This window comes from Phyllobates terribilis, unplaced genomic scaffold (genome assembly GCF_046119375.1).
Source record: "Phyllobates terribilis strain yellow unplaced genomic scaffold, ASM4611937v1 Scaffold_1__5_contigs__length_1240528914, whole genome shotgun sequence".
Taxonomy (NCBI): Eukaryota; Metazoa; Chordata; class Amphibia; order Anura; family Dendrobatidae; genus Phyllobates; species Phyllobates terribilis.
The window spans coordinates 551,779,818-551,798,264 of record NW_027362761.1 but is presented as its reverse complement, the minus strand read 5'-3'; positions in this window follow the sequence as shown (position 1 = coordinate 551,798,264).

Sequence of the window (18,447 nt, the reverse complement as noted above, 5' to 3'; positions counted from 1 at the left end):
ACGACGAGGTCAGGTTGCGCCTTCCTGGACAGAGACGTAGTACTGGAAGCACGTCAACAACTGCATCCTCAAACACAACTCTGCCTCTCACCACAAGTCGTGGTGGCTCTTCAGGTCGCATGGGTGCTAAGCCTTGCATAGCCTGGGCATTTTTTCAGATCGATAAAGATGACCCAACTCGTGTTATCTGTAACATTTGTCAGCAAAAGCTAAGTAGAGGCCAAAAAATACATAGTTTGAGTACTTCATGCATGAACCGGCACATGGACATGAAGCATAAGTTGCAGTGGGAAGCTCAGTGTGCTACAATGCGGCCTAGCCGGCCGGGCCAATCACCGTCTGCCATATCTTGTGCATCCGCGGCCTCTTCATCCTCTGTGACTGGGGGGACAGCAGTCACACCTGTTTTGGGGCGCAGACCTGCCACCTCTTTACCCGCAACAGCCAGCGTGATTGGCAGGTCATCATTTTCTTTGGAGGTGGTAACACCAGCTGGTGTTGAGCGCTGTCCGACATCGATAGCACCACCTTTGGATCAAGGCAACCTAACATGTCCGCCTGCATCTTCCTCACAGACCGGCAGTTTGCCGGGGACACCCTTATCAACCCCGTCTAAGCACAATAGCCAGCCCTCGGTCCCTCAGATGTGGACAAGTAAAAGACCATTTCCTCCTAGCCATGAGAAAGCTAAGAGGTTGAATTTCACCATCTGCAAGCTCTTGGCTACAGAAATGCTGCCTTTCCGCCTGGTGGACACAGAGGATTTTCGAGACCTTATGTCCGTCGCAGTGCCCCAGTACCAGATGCCCAGTCGGCACTACTTCTCAAAGAAAGGTGTGCCTGCGCTCCACCAGCATGTCGCACACAACATCACCGCTTCTTTGAGAAACTCTGTGTGTGACAGGGTGCATTTCACCACAGACACTTGGACGAGTAGGCATGGACAGGGGCGTTACATGTCGCTGACTGGGCACTGGGTAACTATGGTGATAGCAGGACAAGGGGCTGCTGTCCAAGTCTTGCCGTCCCCACGAGTTGTGCGTCAATCCTCTTTATGTCAAAGTTCCTCCACTGCTTCTGCCTCCTCAACCTCCTCTCGGTCTTCCACCTGCACCCAAAGCCTGTCTGGTCATGCCACAAGCTTTCTAACTGCGCAGAAGGGATCCTGCACACCTCCTTACTATGCTGGCAGTAGGGCTCAACGTCATCAGGCGGTTTTTACATTGAAATGTCTGGGAAATGTGAGTCACACAGCTGAGGAGTTGTGGTCAGCTCTGGAGAACCAATTTCATGAATGGTTGTCTCCACTGGACCTGAAACCAGGGAAGGCCGTGTGCGACAATGCTGCAAACCTGGGTGCGGCCCTTCGCCGGGGCAATGTCACACACGTGCCTTGTATGGCTCACGTGTTGAACCTGGTTGTCCAGCAATTTTTAGCCCACTATCCCAGACTAGATGGCCTTCTGCAGAGGGCACAGTCGCTGTGTGCTCACTTCCGCCGTTCGCATCCCGCAGCTCAGCGACTTACATCTCTACAGAAGTCGTTGGGCCTGCCACTTCACCGGCTAAAATGCGATGTGCCTACCCGGTGGAATTCAACTCTGCACATGTTGCAGCGACTGTGGCAGCACCGACAAGCCCTGGTGCAATACGTTCTGACGTATAGCCTGGGCCAACGAGATTCAGAGGTGGGGCAAATCACGCTGGAGGAGTGGTCTCAGATCAGGGACCTATGCACCCTTCTGCACAGTTTTGAAATGGCGACGAAGATGTTTAGTGCTGACGATGCCATTATCAGCATGACTATTCCGGTGATTTACATGCTGGAGCACATGTTAAACAGAATTCGGAGTCAGGTGGTGGCACAAGAGGAGGTGGAGGAAGTAGAGGAGGAGGAGTTGTATGCGGAAGGGCTAACATCTGCAAGGTCCAGACGGTCGGCAGCACCAAGGCGGCACGCATGTGAGGGTGGGGGAGATGGTTTTACCAGGGCGCATGGTAGCAGCCAAACTAGTGAGGAAGGTGCAGGAGCCCAGGAAGAAGTGGAGGACGAACTGATGGAAGACTCATCAGATGAAGGAGACCTTGATCACATTTCTGTTGTGCGAGGTTGGGGGGAGAGGACAGAGGAAGGAAGCATGATTGTTACCTCGCCACCAACACAACAGGGACTTGGTGCTCCTGGATGCACAACACACATGAGTGCCTTCTTGCTGCACTACCTGCAACATGACCCTCGAATTGTGAGAATTAGAAATAATCCTGACTACTGGGTTGCCACACTGTTAGATCCCCGGTACAAAAGTAAATTTGCAGAAATTATTCCTGCAATAGAAAGGGATGCACGCATGCAGGAGTATCAGCAGAGACTGTTGCAGAATCTTACATGTGCTTTTCCACAAAATACCAGTGGTGCACGTAGTGAATCTCACAGTTCCAACTTGCCAACCGTGGGACCGTCAAGTGTTCAGCACTCAAACCGTAACAGAACCACAGTATCTGCTGGTAACATCAATTTTGCGGAATCATTTCACCACTTTTTTAGCCCATCCTTTGCAAGGCCACAGGAGACAAGAAGTCTGACACATAGTCAACGCCTAGAGACGATGGTACAGGAGTATCTCCAAGTAAACATTGAAGCCACGACTGTGTCACTGGACCCTTGCTCTTTTTGGGCTTCCAATCTGGATAAATGGCCGGAGCTAGCCACTTACGCCTTGGAGATCTTGTCATGCCCCGCAGCCAGCGTTCTGTCTGAACGTGTGTTCAGCGCTGCTGGTGGTGTGCTGACAGATAAGCGCACGCGGCTCTCCTCTGATAATGTAGACAGACTCACGTTCATAAAGATGAACAAATCATGGATCCGAAACGACTTTTCTACCCCTGTGTCATCCTGGGGAGAGTAAAAGCTTGATGATTGGTTAAAATCACCCTACCAACCGTTTTAAGCTTTCAAATTACTAATTATGTTTATCTGTATCTTGACTGGAAAATAATTTGGGCTTTGTAGCAGTGTGCAGCACTGATCCTATTAGGCCATCTATACTAAAGCTTCACCAGATTTAAAATTAAAAATAATTTTTAGCTGCATCTAGCCCGGAAAATAATTTTGGGGCTCCAAGATGCGCAAGGCACATAAGTGCCTTCTTGCTGCACTACCTGCAGAATGACCCTCATATTGTCAGAATTCGAAGTAATCATGACTACTGGGTTGCCACACTCTTAGATCCCCCAAACTTTTCGATCAACCTTTTCATTTTAATAAAGACCAAAAAAATGGTCATTTTTGAAATTATAAGCATTAGCAGGTTGTTAGAAACTGAAATCAAACAGTTTTCAACTCAAAACTTTATTCTAGGTGATGTTACATTTTCACATAGGACCCCTTGTTCGAAAGGAGCTTCTGAACTCTCTCGTCCATTGAATTTGTCAGGTTTTGGATGGTTTCTGCTTCAATTGTTTTGCATGAGGACAGAATACCCTCCCAGAGCTGTTGCTTAGATGTGAACTGCCTCCCGCCATCATAGACACTCCTTTTAATGATGCTCCAAAGGTTCTGAATGGGGTAGAGGTCAGGGGAGCATGGGGGTCACACCATAAGTTTGTCCCCTTTGATGCCCATATCAGCCAGAGATGCAGATGTTTTATGTGCAGCATGAGATGGTGCATTATCATTCAGAAAAATGATCTTGCTGTGAAATACACGGTTCTTCTTCTTGAACCATGGCAGGAAGTGCTGTTTGAGAAAATCCACATACATTATGGAGTTCATCTTTAGCGCCTTCAGGGATCCTAAAGGGGCCGACAATCTCTCTCCCCATGATTCCAGCCCAAAACATTACTCCACCTCCTCCTTGTTGGCGCTGTAGCCGTGTTTGCGTGGGGTGTCCATCAACCAGCCATCCTCCACTCCATCCATCTGGACCATCGAGCGCTGCACGGCACTCATCCGTGAACAAAACAGTTTTGAAATCAGTCTTCATGTAATGTTTGGCCCACTGGAGCCGTTTCTGCTTGTGTGAAGTGGATAGAGGAGGTCGACAGGATGGCGCATGCACAGCTGCAAACCTCTGAAGGACCCTGCATCTTGTTGTTCGGGGGACGTTGGAGGCACAAGCAGCTTCAAAAACTTGTCTGCTGCTATGACAAGGCTTTTTTGCTGCTGCTCTTTCAACCTGACGTAATTGCCTGTAGGAAAGAGTCCTCAATTTGCCCTTATCAGCACGCACACGTGTGTACTGTGAATCAGCTACATACTTCTTGATTGCCAAGACACTTCATCCTGATCATCGCACAATGTTGATTGTAGTCATGCCTTGACCTAAACACTCCACAATTTGTTGCTTCTCAGCAACCGACACATCCTTTTTCTTTCCCATTTTGGCAGAAAATGTAGGCTGCTTAATAATGTGAGAGAGCCTTCTTAAGTAGTCTTGCCTTTCATTGGACACACCTGCCAAACTAATTAGCACAGGTGTCTGCAATTGCTTACAGTGATATAAAGAGCCCTGACACACATCACCATCAATGAGTTTAACTGACAAACAAAAAAATTCTTCCCTTATCACTCCTAAACACTTTTTGTATAATAATTTGGAACGCAGTGTACATGTGCTTTTCCACAAAACACCAGTGGTTCACATAGTGAATCTTACAGTTCTAACTTGCCAACCGTGGTCTGTATGGAGTTGTTCAATAAAGGGCCCAAAATTAAGATAACATAGATGGGAGAGGTCTCTATGAATAGGAATTCCTAAGTATTTGATACCCTGTGAGGGCCAGGCAAAGGGAAAGTTGGACTGGATGGAATCCTATATGGATTTGGGGAGGGAGACATCGAGGGCCTCAGACTTCGCTGCATTGATTTTAAAATTTTACCATGTAACAAAGTGATCTATTTCAGCCATAACAGCATGGATGGATATATGTGATTGAGTGATATATACTAGGACATCATCAGCAAATAGAGAGCACTTGTACTCGGTGCCTCCCACCTCAATCCACCTAATATTGGGGTTATGGCGAATTGATGAGAGCAGGTGCTCCGTCACTAGGATGTATAAGAGAGGGGACAGAGGACATCACTGCCTTGTCCCATTGGTGATTGTGAAAGGTGATGAAAATGTTCTGACGCACCCCCTGGGCCTTGGGACACCCGGAGCCGGACCCTTTTTGGTGGATGCTGGTGGTTGTAGTCTTCGTGGCGGCGACCCAGTTCCGTGGCTCAGGGCGGTCAAACCAGTGGCGGAACTATTTATGTGGTTTTCATGTTTAAATGTCCGACTACGCCACCCGTGGATTGCGGTCAGAGTGAACCGCCGCTACAGGGCAGACAACTGAGGCTGGTGTTGTGGGTGCAGCAGAGCGTAGCATAACTCCCCACGGGAGGAGTATAGCCTCAGGGTAGTGTATGCAGAGGATGGGGGTGATGGTGCAGGGCAGCAGCAGTAACGACACGGAGTCAGTGATGCAGTTCAGGGCCTTTACTCACAGTTCTTATTATCCAGACCAAGTCTGCAGGTAACTGCTGCCCACGTCGTACTGTGCTCACCAGGTGAGGGGCTCAGACAACTCCCAGATAACTTTGGAGCACTTCACAGGACCCCCTTTGTGTGTCCTTTGTCTGGCCTTTCTTATCAACACTTCTGTCCGGCTGCCTCGGGCCTCCTCTTGGTAAACTTGGCGCCAGTTTCCCTGACCCTATGTGGTGCCTTCCTAGCGGGTGTAGCGAGGGGCTGCGCCACATAAAATGTCAGAGCCTCCGGTTTCTAGCTGAGGGTCGTTTCCTGCCTCCACTAGTTCGGGGACCGGTCTCCCCCTTTGGCCTGACCCCTCCACGCAGGTGGATTCGGGCGTGCGGTGGCGACTCGCCCGTCCGCACCCCTGGGATCCCTTCATTCCTCGTTCCTGGAGCCTTCTCCGCTCCTCTTCCTTCCTTCTCCCTCTTCCAGGCCTGGGCCTCTGTTACTAGGCCCGCCTCCGGAGCAGAGCTCATGCAGAGCCCCTGCTCCCTGCCACTTCTGCTCAGACTTCTCTGCACTGAACTAAGATGGTGCCCACCTTTTATACTCCCTTCTCAATGCACCCAGGAACTGCTTCCTCCCTGCTCCTGCACTACAGGGTTCCCCTTCCTCAGTGTTCCCTCCCCCCACTCCAGCCAGGGACAGGGACTGTCGTGCCCATCTCAGGGGCATATTGGTCGCCCTGCCCCACGGCAATGTGGTGTAATGCATGCAGGTGTCGGGTCCTGATCCACACTCCATCCTTACCTGAGAGTGAGATATCACACCTCTGGGTGAGGTGCAATACGTCTGTAGCAACCGAGCCCTCAGGGTGCTACAGTTCCATTTATCTTCAGCCTAGGTGACGTATTGCGATACAGGGCCGTGATTTTGGCTATAAAAGGGTCCCCTAGACCCCTACCCCAAGCTTTTTAAGAGAATCATATATGGCGTGCCAGGAGACTCTATGGAATGCTTTCTCAGCATCCAACGAGAGTATCTAATTACAAATTTTTAACTGCATCTAGCCCAGGAAATACTTTGTGCCTAGTAGCAGTGTCTGCTAGTGAGCGGATTATCCCGGCTGTTAAGCAAGCTGCACCACCTGTAGTTTAGACACTTAATTTTTTCAAAGGAAATGCTTCGGGACCATGGGATACTTAGTGAAGAGCATCAGGAGGCACCCCAAGGCATAGGGGCTGGGACTGGCAGTAGGATGCCTTGCGGTGGACAGCCGAGCTCGATCCTTATAAAAGCTTTTTAACTGCAGCAGCTTTAGTGGACGCTACTGGAGCTGGAATTACCGCGGCTGCTGGCATGAGACTTGCCCTCCAATAGATCCTTGTAAATGGATTTAAAGTGTATTCATTCAAATTAGAGAGACAATTTAAATTAAAAAGCTTAGAGCTGCCTCCACCACAGGGGGGCTCGCTCGACCCACCAGCGGACAGGCACCAGTATTGGGAGAGGGGGGCTGGCCGTCAGGGTTCACCGCGGCTCTGGCACAAACCCGGCGACACGGAGGTGGCACGGGCAGGAGCGGACTGGCCGTGTCGGCTTCTCACTTTTTGGATTTTAGAAGGGCATGACATGCCTATATCTGTGTCTCCCCCTCCTTTTACTCCTCCACCTCTTTTATTTTCGCATGACTATATGTACCTGTCACTTTTCCATGTGTTAGTTATGTCTTCTGAGCAGTTTGTCAGCTTTTGGACACCTTTGAAGGTGTTTTCTATGTGTTTCTATGTGTTTTTGTTTGCCTGCCATTGGTTTTAACGGTGTTCGAAGGTGTTCGACGAACAGTTCGACGAACAGTTCGGCGAACACACGGGTGTTCGACGAACCGAACCGAACTTTAACACTACGGGGGTGGCTCAACACTACTCATGAGCAAACTGCTCCAGTTGTCTCGTGTTTAAAGGTTGCCTTTTCCAGATGGCATGTTTCAGCTCTTTCCAAAGATGCTCAATAGGATTTAGGTCAGGGCTCATAGAAGGCCACTTCAGAATAGTCCAATGTTTTCCTCTTAGCCATTCTTGGGTGTTTTTAGCTGTGTGTTTTGGGTCATTATCCTGTTGCAAGACCCATGACCTGCGACTGAGACCAAGCTTTCTGACACTGGGCAGCACATTACTCTCTAGAATCCCTTGATAGTCTTGAGATTTCATTGTACCCTGCACAGATTCAAGACACCCTGTGCCAGATTCAGCAAAGCAACCCCAGAACATAACAGAGCGTCCTCCATGTTTCACAGTAGGGACAGTGTTCTTTTCTTGATATGCTTCATTTTTCCTTCTGTGAACATAGAGCAGATTTGCCTTGCCAAAAACTTTTACTTTTGTCTCATCTGTCCATAGGACATTCTCCCAGAAGCTTTGTGGCTTGTCAACATGTAGTTTGGCAAATTCCAGTCTGGCTTTTTTATGATTTGTTTTCAACAATGGTGTTCTCCTTGGTCGTGTCCCATGAAGTCCACTTTGGATCAAACAACAACGGATGGTGCGATCTGACACTGATGTTACTTGAGCTTGAAGTTCACCTTTAATCTCTTTAGAAGTTATCCTGGGCTCTTTTGTTACCATTCATATTATCTGTCTCTTTGATTTGTCATCAATTTTACTCCTGCGGCCATGTCCAGGGAGGTTGGCTACAGTTCCATGGATCTTAAATTTCTGAATAATATGTGCAACTGTAGTCACAGGAACATCAAGCTGCTTGGAGATGGTCTTATAACCTTTACCTTTAACATGCTTGTCTATAATTTTCTTTCTAATATCCTGAGACTACTCTTTCCTTTGCTTCCCCTGGTACATGTTGAGTGTGGTACACACCATGTCACCAAACAGCACAGTGAGTATCTGTAGCCCTATATACAGGCCCACTGACTGATTACAAGATTGTAGACACCTATGATGCTACTTAGTGGGCACAACTTGATTACACATGTCCCTTTTGTCACATTATTTTCAGGGGCATAGGCAGATTATAATGAGGACAATCTGGGATACCGCCCGGGGATCCGGGGGGCCCGAGGCTCCGGGGAGCCCATAGCTAGACTGCCCTCATATAATCCTTTGTAAACCGACATCTGCAGCTCAGTAGCGTCTAGAGTGGAGTTGATTTTTTGAGGGGATGATGTCACCGGAAGGGGCTGGGCTCCAGTGAAGACCCGATAGCAGGAAGCAGCGTGGAGCTGGAGCTGTGGCTGCTAAAGCGGAGAGAGAGGCTGCATGATGGAGCTGTGTGCAGGTGGGAATGAGGACACAGGGCTCAGTGTGAGTGGGCTGAGGACAAATTTTGGGTGCAAAGAAGTGTCGATGATGGTATTGTATGGGGGCTGCGTGATAAAGGGTTGTATAGGGAAATGGCCACTTCTACTTGTATAAGGCTGCTTATGGGGCGGGCTTTCACAGGAAAAGGGTTTGTTATATACGTGAGGCTACATGGGGAAGGTGATGATGGGCTGTATAGAGAAGAGGGGGATGATGATGGGGCTGTGAGGAGGGGGGATGATGATGATGGTGGCTGTGAGGAGGGGGAATGATGATGATGGGGGCTGTGGGGAGGGGGAATGATGATGGTGGGGGCTGTGAGGAGGGGGAATGATGATGATGAGGGCTGTGAGGAGGGGGAATGATGATGATGGGGGCTGTGAGGAGGGGGGATGATGATTATGGGGGCTGTAAGGAGGGGGATGATGATGATGGTGGCTGTGAGGAGGGGGAATGATGATGGGGGCTGTGAGGAGGGGGGATGATGATGATGGGGGCTGTGAGGAGGGGGAATGATGATGGGGCTGTGAGGAGGGGGATGATGATGATGGGGCTGTGAGGATGGGGGATGATGATGGGACTGTGAGGAGGGGATGATGATGATGATGGGGGCTGTGAGGAGGGGGGATGGTGATGATGATGGGGGCTGTGAGGAGGGGGATGATGATGATGATGGGGGCAGTGAGGAGGGGGGATGATGATGAGAGTCTGTGTCGAGAGGGGGATGATGATGATGATGATGGGGGCTGTGAGGAGGGGGGATGATGATGATTATGGGGGCTGTGAGGAGGGGGGATGGTGATGATGATGGGGGCTGTGAGGAGGGGGATGATGATGATGATGGGGGCAGTGAGGAGGGGGGATGATGATGAGAGTCTGTGTCGAGAGGGGGGATGATGATGATGATGAGGGTCTGTGTGGAGAGGGGGGATGATGATGGGGGCTGTCAGGAGGGGGTATGATGATGATGATGTGGGCTGTGAGGAGGGGGGATGATGATGATGGGGGCTGTGAGTAGGGGGGATGATGATGATGGGGCTGTGAGGAGGGGGGATGATGATGGGGGCTGTGAGGAGGGGGGATGATGATGATGGGGGCTGTGAGGAGGGGGAATGATGATGGGGCTGTGAGGAGGGGGGATGATGATGATGATGGGGACTGTGAGGAGGGGGATGATGATGAGGGTTTGTGTGGAGAGGGGGATGATGATGATGATGGTCTGTGTGGAGAGGGGGGTGATGATGGGGGCTGTGAGGAGGGGATGATGATGATGGGGGCCGTGAGGAGGGGTGATGATGATGATGATGATGGAGGCTGTGAGGAGGGGAGATGATGATGATGAGGGTCTGTGTGGAGAGGGGGGATGATGATGGGGGCTGTGAGGAGGGGGGATGATGATGATGGGGCTGTGAGGAGGGGAAATGATGATGATGATGGGGGCTGTGAGTAGGGGGGATGATGATGATGGGGGCTGTGAGGAGGGGGGATGATGATGATGGGGGCTGTGAGGAGGGGGAATGATGATGATGGGGGCTGTGAGGAGGGGGGGTGATGATGATGGGGGCTGTGAGGAGGGGGATGATGATGAGGGTTTGTGTGGAGAGGGGGATGATGATGATGATGATGGTCTGTGTGGAGAGGGGGGTGATGATGGGGGCTGTGAGGAGGGGATGATGATGATGGGGGCTGTGAGGAGGGGTGATGATGATGATGGAGGCTGTGAGGAGGGGGGATGATGATGATGGGGGCTGTGAGGAGGGGGGATGATGATGATGATGATGGGGCTGTGAGGAGGGGGGATGATGATGATGATGGGGCTGTGAGGAGGTGGGTGATGATGAGGGGCTGTGAGGAGGGGGGATGATGATGGGGCTGTGAGGAGGGGGGGTGATGATGAGGGGCATTGTGGAGAAGGGGGCTGTGGAGGGGGAGTGATGTGGGGCTGTGCAGGGAAGGGTGGTTGATGCTGGATGGCTGCAAGGGAAAATGGGTAATGTCACTCTTGTGAGGCTGCATGCAAAGTGGCTGCGTGGGGCTGCGGGATGTGTTGTGAAGGAAGTGATGCTACTCACATGGGGCTGCATAGTGAAGGGGATAATGTCACTCATGTCAGGCTGCATGCTGAGTGCCTATGTGGAGAAGGGGGTGATGTTACTTGTGTGGGGATGCATGCTGGGGCTGTGCAGGGAGCTATGTGGGGCTTATACTGTATATAGGTAGTTAAATGAGTTCTCATAATGAATCTAGGTAGCTATGTGGGAACTCATACTGTACATAGGGAGCTTTGTGGAGGCTTAAACAGTATGTACGGGGGCTGTGTGGGGGCTCATACTGTATGTAGGGGCTATATACCTCATGTGTCTGTGAGGTATATGAATGTTTTGTGACTTAATTACACTGCCACTTAACTGGCCATTTATGATCTGAAGGGTTACTAGTATCTATATTTTATAAATGTTTATTAACTATTATCTGATCACCTATTGAGGAGGCCTGGTCAGTTAGAGTAGTGGTCGGGCTACAGAGGGGCAGTCGATGAGGAGCGGGGGCGCCGTACAAACCTAGGGTGCCAACCTCCACTGTCAAGAAGGGAATTGTGAAGGGCAAAGCTAGTCCCCTACTGCCCGCATTTCTGCTCTTTTTTATATCACTGTTTGTCTGCGCTATATGTGTGTATTTATGTCTGTATGTTATGGGGTTTTTAAACTAAATAAAAAGAGAATTTTTCAATTTTTTTTTTTGTTAGGGCTTACATGTATAAGGGCCCCATAGGTTGATCACTTTGGTTGTTGATAGAGGGGGCTATATTGTATATAGGGAGATGTCAGGATACTTAATTCTGCTCAATATTAAGTCATACAATTATGAATAATACTTATTTTTTACTAGATGGAGGCCCGATGCTATCGCATCGGGAGGGCGGTAATGTCACGATGGGGGCAGGCTTTGCAGCATTGAGAATCTCTCCCCCCCATGTGCTCACCCCCCTATCCACTCTCTCTTTCCCCCATGTGCTGACTTCTCCCGTCTGTGCTCTCTACTTTGACCTGTCTACCCCATGTGCTCTCTTCCTTGTCTGCTGTCTCTCTCCTTCCTGTGCTGTGTTCTCTCCTCATGTGCTGTCCCGTTTGAGCTGTCTCCCCCCCTGTGCTCTGTCTCTCTCCCCCGTGTGCTCTGTCTCTCTCCCCCATCTGCTGTCTTCTCCTCTCATGTGATCTCTTCTTTGACCTGTGTACCCCATGTGCTCTCCCCCTTGTCTGCTCTCTCTCTCCACCCCTGTGCTGCCTTCTTCCCTCATGTGTTCTCTCGTTTGCGCTGTCTCCCCGCGCAGTAAATCAGACCGCCGCCATCTTTGTGCAGGCAGTTAACGGCGGTCACATTAAAATTGTGCATGCGCTCTTCCTGTACAAAGATGGCGGCGGTCAGTGACTCATTCGGCTGATCCCGGCGGCAGCGTGTGCGGCGTGTTGGTGACGGTGTTCCGCTGGTGGTACCGCGCAAGAGGCTGGTATCGCCAGCGGTTTCCATATTGTGACACCCATCACTCGACGAACTTCCACTGCTTGGAATTCTGGGATCCGGACACATCTGGACGTAACAGGATGTGAAGACATTACAAGGTAAGTATATTATAGATACTATGGTAATATTGAGCAGAATTAATTTCAGCCTATTGGTTCAGCCTACAGAACAGTCACGGTCTCACCCCTGCTCTGTTATGTATGGCGCAGTACATAAGAGAAAAATTTGCATATGTTACTAACATGACCTATCACATGATCTATCAAATGGGATCATGTGATATGTCACGTGATACATCCGGTATCTGGGGGGGGGAGGGGCACGCCTTCTAAACTGCCCGGGGCCCTGGCTACTCTTAATCCACCCCTGTTCAAGGGTACCATCATTTCTGTCCAGGCCTATTTCATGAGTTTAATTTTTTTAACAATTCTGTAGAAGCAGAAAAGCAATGTCTGACTTTCATTTGTTCATTTTCATAGATTTTTAATTTATTATTACTTTTGTCAGATTCAAGTTATTTCTGTGACCATTGTGGGTTTTTCTTTCATTAAACGAGGGGTACCAACAATTTTGACTACGTGTGTATATCCAATTGGTTTATATCCATATGAAATGCTGATATTATTTCTACATTTTAGTTTTCGTTTTCACTTCTTAGCGCATCTCTAACTTTTTACATTGGATTTTTACTGGTTTCACTAGTTTGCACTTAGGCAAAAGTGCTCTTGAGTTTGCAGCTTGGAAGTTAACAAACACAGCGCTAGTGCAAAACCTTTTTTTCTGTACATGTTTTTTTGGGTTTTGTTTCTACAGCATTCACTATATGGTAAAAATTGTCCAAGTAATATGATTCTCCAGGTCAGTGCAATTACAGTGTTACCAAACGTACACAATTTGTTGTTTTTTTTTAAAATTTATTTAAGCAATGAAAAATGATTCACTTTTGGCACCGTTATTCGAGACCCATAACATTGTGAATTTTCGGGTGATGGAGCTGTTTCGATTATTTCTTATTGCATTTTTTTGCTGTGTTGCGGTGGACGAAAAAACGCAATTCTGATATTTCGATTTTTCTTATTACAGTTTACCGATCGGATTAATTAATTTTATATGCTGATATGGATATAGATACCACATATGTGTGCTTTTTATTCTTTATTTTTTTCCTTTATTTTAAAAATATTAGTTACTGTATTTTATAATCCTCTTAGGGGACTTGAACCTGCAGTCGTTTGATCGCTTGTGCTATATACAGCAATACTGTAGGAACGGTAGCCACGGGCTGGCTTTCACAGGAGTAGTCATGACAGGCACGTAATGTTTTCTTTTTCCTTCGATGGATTTGGTTGAGGGCTTCTTTTGTGTGTGGACAGCCGACATGTATGTACCCCAAATTGGTGTCAATAAACATCGGTTTGATCACTTTTTATTGCATTATTTAGGGAGGATAGGTGACTGAAAACATCAATTCTGTCATTTGGATTCTTTTTCTGCTTGTGGCATTGACTATATGGGTTAACTAATATATTTTGATAGATCGGACTTACAGACTTACAGATGCAGCAATACCAAATATTTTTATTCATTGTATTTATCTATATATATAATCGTCTTATCCCGTCTGTCTGTCTGTCTTTCTGTCTGTCCTGGAAATCCCGCGTCGCTCATTGGTCCGGCAGCGGCCAATCAGCGCCGCGGGATTTCTGAAAAAAGATGGCAGCCGTTAGCGGCTCATCTGGCGGACGGAGGTCAGCGGCGATGCGGCGGGGAGATGAGCGGCTCTAGCAGCACAACTACCCCGACCGGCGCCGCTGACCTCCATGCGGCTAACGTCGGAAGATCAGCGGCTTGGCCCGCTGATCTCCCGACAGCAAGTGTGAACGGAGGACCGGGGAGCGCCGCCGCCGGTCGGGATGCTTCTGCTGCGAGCAGCCGCTCATCTCCCGGCCTCTTGCAGCAGAAGGAGCCGCACAGGCAGCGCCGCTCCCCGGTCCTCGCTAATACGGAGCCGCAGAAGCAGCGCCGCTCCCGGGCCCACACTAATACGACGCTGATTGGCCGCGGTGGCCGGCCGCGACCAATCAGCGAGATGGGCGGCAAATTTAAACGCCGCTCTGCTGATTGGTCGCGGTGGCCGGCCGACCGCGACCAATCAGCGAGATGGGCGGCAAATTTAAACGCCGCTCTGCTGATTGGTCGCGGTGGCCAGCCGCGCCCAATCAGCGAGATGGGCGGCAAATTTAAACGCCGCTCTGCTGATTGGTCGCGGTGGCCGGCCGACCGCGACCAATCAGCGAGATGGACGGCAAATTTAAACGCCGCTCTGCTGATTGGTCGCGGCCGGCCGCGACCAATCAGCGAGATGGGCAGCAAATTTAAACGCCGCTCTGCTGATTGGTCGCGGTGGCCGGCCGCGACCAATGAGCGAGATGGGCGGCAAATTTAAACGCCGCTCTGCTGATTAATCGCGGCCGGCCACCGTGACCAATCAGCGAGATGGGCGGCAAATTTAAACGCCGCTCTGCTGATTGATCGCGGCCGGCTACCGCGACCAATCAGCGAGATGGGCGGCAAATTTAAACGCCGCTCTGCTGATTGGTCATGGCCGGCTACCGCGACCAATCAGCGAGATGGGCGGCAAATTTAAACGCCGCTCTGCTGATTAATCGCGGCTGGCCACCACGACCAATCAGCGAGATGGGCGGCAAATTTGAAAACGCCGCTCTGCTGATTGGTCGCGGCCGGCCACCGCGACCAATCAGCGATATCGGCGGCAAATTTAAACGCCGCTCTGCTGATTGGTCGCGGTCGCCGGCCGCGACCAATCAGCGATATAGGCTGCAAATTTACACGCCGCTCTGCTGATTGGTCGCGGTGGCCAGCCGCGACCAATCAGCGAGATGGGCGGCAAATCTAAACGCCGCTCTGCTCATTGGTCGCGGTGGCCAACCGCGACCAATCAGCGAGATTGGCGCTTAATTTAAACACCACTCTGCTGATTGGTCGCGGCCGCCGGCCGACCATGACCAATCAGCGAGATTGGCGCCAAACTTAAACAACGCTCTGCTGATTGGTCGCGGCCGCCGGCGACCGCTACCAATCAGCGATTTTAGCGCCAAATTTAAACACCGTACTGCTCATTGGTCCCGGCCGCCGGCCGGCCGAGACCAATCAGCGAGATTGCCGCCAAATTTAAACAACGCTCTGCTGATTGGTCGATTTTATCGCCAAATTTAAACAAGCTCTCCGGTCCTCACTAACACAGTTCGCTGATTGGTCGCGACCGCCACCCGTGACCAATCACCGATATTGCCGCCAAATTTAAACACCGTTTTGCTGATTAGTCGCGGTTGCCGGCCGCGACCAATCAGCGATTTTGGCGCCAAATTTAAACAACGTTCTGCTGATTGCGCCCGGTCGACCGCATACATATTCTAGAATACTCGATGCGTTAGAATCGGGCCACCATCTAATTTTTAATAAGTGTGAGGGGAATTCAGATTTAGTTTGATTTTGTAAAGAGCTGACTGGTGCTAGACAGAAGGTGAAGCGCTAAGGCTGTGTGCCCACGATGCGGATTTAATGCTTTTCCGCGTTGGTATTTCTGCCACGAAAACGCATTAAAAACGCTTGTTAAGTAGTCTGCCATGTTTCCCAATGATAATCCGCATGTGCTGTGCACATGCTGCGGAAATTTCTGCTGCGGATTATCATTGCGGAAAAATCCGCAGCACAACCATTTTTTGTGCATAAACTCGGCGAAATCGCCGCCATTGACTTGCATTGGACCGCATAACATCCACATGTATACATGTTATGGGGTACAATGCGTGGATGGTACCCGAGTATGGAGAAGAAGAGACTCTCATTCGACCCGGGTACCATTAGTAAAAAAAAGAATTAAAATGTAAAAAAAAACATTATACTTGCCTCTCCGGTGGCCACCGGCCTTCTTCTCCGGTGGCGTGCTCTGTCCTCGGCGTCCCACGGTGTTCTGAAAGGACCTGCGCTGACGTCATTTAGTCAGCTGGCAGGTCACACGACCTCTGACATCAGCGATTGGTTGACCATCAGCTGACTAAATAACGTCAGCGCAGGTCCTTTCAGAACACCGCCGAGGACAGAGGACTCCACCGGAGAAGGAGACCGGGGGCCGCCGGAGAGGTAAGTATAATGTTTTTTTTTAGTTTTTACATTTTAATTCTTTTTTTTTTTACTATTGATGCTACATTTAAAGCAGCATAAGTTGGTCACACAATGTAAATCCATGCCAGTTTCATGGTTCAGGGCTGCTGTGGTGACAACTACATCCACTGACCCGTTCTCACCGCCGTAGCCCTGCCGCCACCGCTAGCTCACCGCTAATTACAGTCATTGCAGCCGGCAAGGATATGGCTGCTCCTCTTTGTTCTCTATATGTAAGGTAGGGTCACACGACCGTTTTCTCTACATCCGAGAAAAACGGTCCTATTATTCTTATCAGACTTATCAGAGTGGCATCAGTTTTTCTCGGACCGTGAAAAAAGAAAAAAAAAAGTTTCTCTAACTTTTCCATTCTGCCAGTCCATGGAAATCGGATTGCACTTTGATGTCATCCGAGTGTAGTTCGATTTTTTTTTTTTTTTTTTTGCCGCGGACCACTCGGACCCCAAAAAAATTAGAGAATATTCACAGCTCCATAGAATATCATGGGTACGAGAGCTGTCTGTGAAAACCGCGGATAGCACTCGTCCAAGAGAAATCGGTCATGTGCTCGAGCCCTAATGGTGACAGAGGGGAATGGTAGCACTGCACAATACAATGGCGCAGTGAAATGGACAGTACAGGGCGCTGCACAGTTCACAGCTGAGGCAGCCAAAGCATAGGAGATAGAGTCAGACACCGACCTTAGTCTCATATGCCCAGTGGCTGCCATATTTGTGGTGTGCAATTGTTCTCTTACACACGCCTGCAAACAAAAATGGCAGCCCCCAGCGGCTGAAGAAATATATAAAAAAGCACATAAATATTAAAGCGGTTTATTTTATACTGGTAAAATTAATATTTTTACAGAAATAAGAAGAAAAAATATTGTGATACATTCCCTTTAAGAATTCCCGTTAAGAAATGAAAGCTGAGCTCTGATTGCTATCGGCAACAAAGAAAATCTAACTATTACACAGTTTTGACATATGAAGCCCTACCTGTGAAGGAAGACTAGGGATAGAATCACACATGCAGTTTTTGAGGCAGTTTTTTTATTAAGCCAAATAAAAGCAGCCTTTCAACAAGCTTTCTTCGGGCTGCCAAACCCGAACAGTAATATGGACTTCCGGGAGAAGTCCGTGTTCAGGGTCCGTGCATGGACATTAGGTGTCCAGTACGGACCCCAAACTTTACCATTCTGGTTCGCCCATCTCTACTCCTCTCTCTTTGTCCTGCAGAGTGTAAGCTCTTATGGTCAGCAGGGTTCTCTCTCTTCTGTAGAGTGTAAGCTCTTATGGTCAGCAGGGTCCTCTCTCTCCTGTAGATTGTAGGCTGTTATGGTTAATGGGGTCCTCTCTCTCCTGTAGAGTGTAAGCTCTTATGGGCAGGGGGGTCCTCTCTCTCTCTCCCTTGTAGAGTGTAAGCTCTTATGGTCATCAGTGTCCTTTCTCTCTCTCCTGTAGAGTGTAAGCTCTTATGATCAGTGGAGTCATCTCTCTCCCCTGTAGAGTGTAAGCTCATGGTCAGTGGAGTCCTCTCTCTCTCTCCTGTAGAGTGTAAGCTCATGGTCAGTGGAGTCCTCTCTCTCTTCTGTAGAGTGTAAGCTTATGGTCAGTGGAGTCATCTCTCTCTCTCCTGTAGAGCGTAAGCTCTTATGGTCAGTGGAGTCATCTCTCTCTCTCCCCTGTAGAGTGTAAGCTCATGGTCAGTGGAGTCCTCTTTCTCTCTCCTGTAGAGTGTAAGCTCATGGTCAGTGGAGTCCTCTCTCTCTTCTGTAGAGTGTAAGCTCTTATGGTCAATGGAGTCCTCTCTCTCTTCTGTAGAGTGTGAGCTCTTATGGTCAGTGGAGTCATCTCTCTCTCTCCCCTGTAGAGTGTAAGCTCATGGTCAGTGGAGTCCTCTTTCTCTCTCCTGTAGAGTGTAAGCTCATGGTCAGTGGAGTCCTCTCTCTCTTCTGTAGAGTGTAA